We start from the raw sequence: 2,272 nt of genomic DNA, 5'->3' as shown, positions 1-2,272 counted from the left end.
TTTCAAGTCTTCAAAAGCAAGCACCTCAACCGCACCTGCCCCCAATGTCCAGGGGAAAGAAAAAGCAATCTAAGACGCGGGAAGTCCCAGCCCAGCCCTCTCCAGCGGGGCCAATTGGTTCTTGGGCACTGTTAGGTTCTAAAATATATTTTTGGTGCTAAAATCCCTTCATCTATTCAAACATCATGTACAATATATAAAAAAAGAACTCTCAGAGCATGAATAACCGTCACTTTATAAATTTCCTTTAATGAAATTATTTCAGAACACAGGCACAGATCTTTATTTCATTCCCTACAAGGATGTTCAAATGGCTATGTTAGGTTCCAAATTTGAAAAAAATCTGTTGCAGCAGGTGAGGTAAAACTAACTTGTGCAAATAAACACAAGCAACTCAAAGAACAATCTTTACGTTTATAAAACAATAATATTTTTAAACCAGCGCAAGGAAAACTGCTTGTACTGTTATGCAAGAACTATACAAAAAGATTCATGTTTTGTTTCAATTTCAGTACCCGTGTCAAACTAGGCAGGTATTCAGAGGACATAGCTGACTCCAAGCCGCAAAAACCAAATGGGGCCGTTTTCCCTCTAGTTACTCACTTGTCCTGGAAAATAACTGAAAAGCAGAGATAGAGTATATGGGATTGTAGCTCTAGCTTCTAGAAAGACAAAGATTAAAAACTAACACCTTCTAAAGTCATTTTATTTTTAGTCAATTTACAGCTGCAGAAATCAACTCGATGTCAATTACAAAACCGAAGGCAGAGCTGAGCTCTTTGCCTGAGCAGAGTTGATTCTGCCCCTCCCAGGGTGTACAATATCCCTTTCAGACCAAGGCTACGTATGTCATAACTATATTTAGAAATACGGGGAGAGGAAAATATTACTACTGCCGTTCAAGCCTGTAACTGAGAAAGGAACACATGAGAGCTCAGGGAATCCAAAGCTTAAACTTGAGTTCCTCAATCAACTTCAAATGTCGGATGACGTTCAAAGGTGTTAATTATAAAAAGAAAATCCCAGTAACACATTCCAATTGAAGACATAGTACTCTCTCCCCACAGGGAAAAAAGAAAAAAAAAAAAATCGATTTTTGGTGTCTTCTTCCAGCACTGTCGAAAGGTAAATACAGTTGCAAAGTTTTCGACAAATATTTCGGAAGCTCTGTGGACAGTTTGAAGCAGGGATTTGAGTCCGTGTACAGAAGTAACCGTTTGTTTACAGCCAGATAACTCTCGAAAATGGCAGAGTCGGAATACTGAGCTTCAGAAATCACGACAGCGAGAGACGCACGGAACACGAGCCGTGGCGCATCAGCCGATGAATCTTTCCGACGGCCACGTCTCCTGGACGTTCGCGGGGACGACCGGAGCCTCCTCCTCGGGCGGGGCCAGGGCCTCCATCTCGCGCACCACCTGCGTGAACACCTGGTCCACCATCAGTTTGCTCTTGGCCGTGACCTCCAGGAACGGGCACCGCCACTCGCGGGCCAGCGCGCGGCCCTGCGCCGTCAGCACCTGGCGCTGGGCGTCCAGGTCGGCCTTGGTGCCCACCAGCACCAGCGGCACGGCCTTGGGCCCCCGCAGCCGGCCCATGCGCTCCCGCAGCGGCCGCACGGCCTCGAACGAGGCCTCGCTGCACACGCTGTAGAGCACCACGAAGCCGTCGCTGTTCTTGATGTACAGGTCCTTGAGGGTGACCAGGTGCTCGGCGCCCACGGTGTCCACGATCTCCAGCAGGGCGGGCGCCGCGTTCACCTCGATCACCTTGCTGAAGAGCTCCTCCACCGACGGCTCGCACTGCTCGGGGAACCTGCCGCAGGCGAACTGCGTGGCGAGGGCCGTCTTGCCCACGGCCACGCTCCCGAGCAGCACCACCCGGTAGCCCTTGGCGGGTCGCGGCCCCAGGCCCGCCATGGCCGAGGCGCGGCAGGCGGGACGCGCGGCCGGAGGACGCGGAGGAATGGCGCGCGGAGGCGGGGGCCGGGCTGCCGGGGCCGCCGCGGGGCGGGGGGCGAGGGGCGGGGCGGGGCGGGGGCGGGGCTACGCGGAGGCGGGGGGCCCGGGGCCCGCGCGGCCGCTCCCGCGCCCGCAGGGGTGGGCGTCCGCCCTGGCGCTCGGCGGGGGTCCCGGCTGGGTCGGGATCTGCTCCCCGAGGCTCGAGACCGCCCGCCCCCGCCGCGGAGCCCGGACGCCGGAGTCCCGGCCCCTGGCGCCCACGCCTCCGCAGCTTCTGCCCCGGCCCCGCACCAGCCCTCCTTCCCCACCAG

At 55.1% G+C, this 2,272-nt stretch overlaps 1 pseudogene across 1 annotated transcript; it reads right to left on the bottom strand.

Annotated features, from left to right (window-relative positions):
- Positions 1-223: 223 nt before the first annotated feature.
- Positions 224-2,015, bottom strand: LOC110258338 (annotated as a pseudogene). Its single transcript, XR_002341084.1, has one exon. The product of XR_002341084.1 is annotated as a ras-related protein Rap-2a pseudogene (transcript).
- Between the last annotated feature and the right edge of the window lie 257 nt (positions 2,016-2,272).

This window comes from Sus scrofa, unplaced genomic scaffold (assembly GCF_000003025.6).
Source record: "Sus scrofa isolate TJ Tabasco breed Duroc unplaced genomic scaffold, Sscrofa11.1 Contig1914, whole genome shotgun sequence".
Classification (NCBI taxonomy): Eukaryota; Metazoa; Chordata; class Mammalia; order Artiodactyla; family Suidae; genus Sus; species Sus scrofa.
The sequence above is the reverse complement of the archived record's forward strand: the minus strand, read 5'-3'. Positions and strand labels throughout refer to the sequence as shown.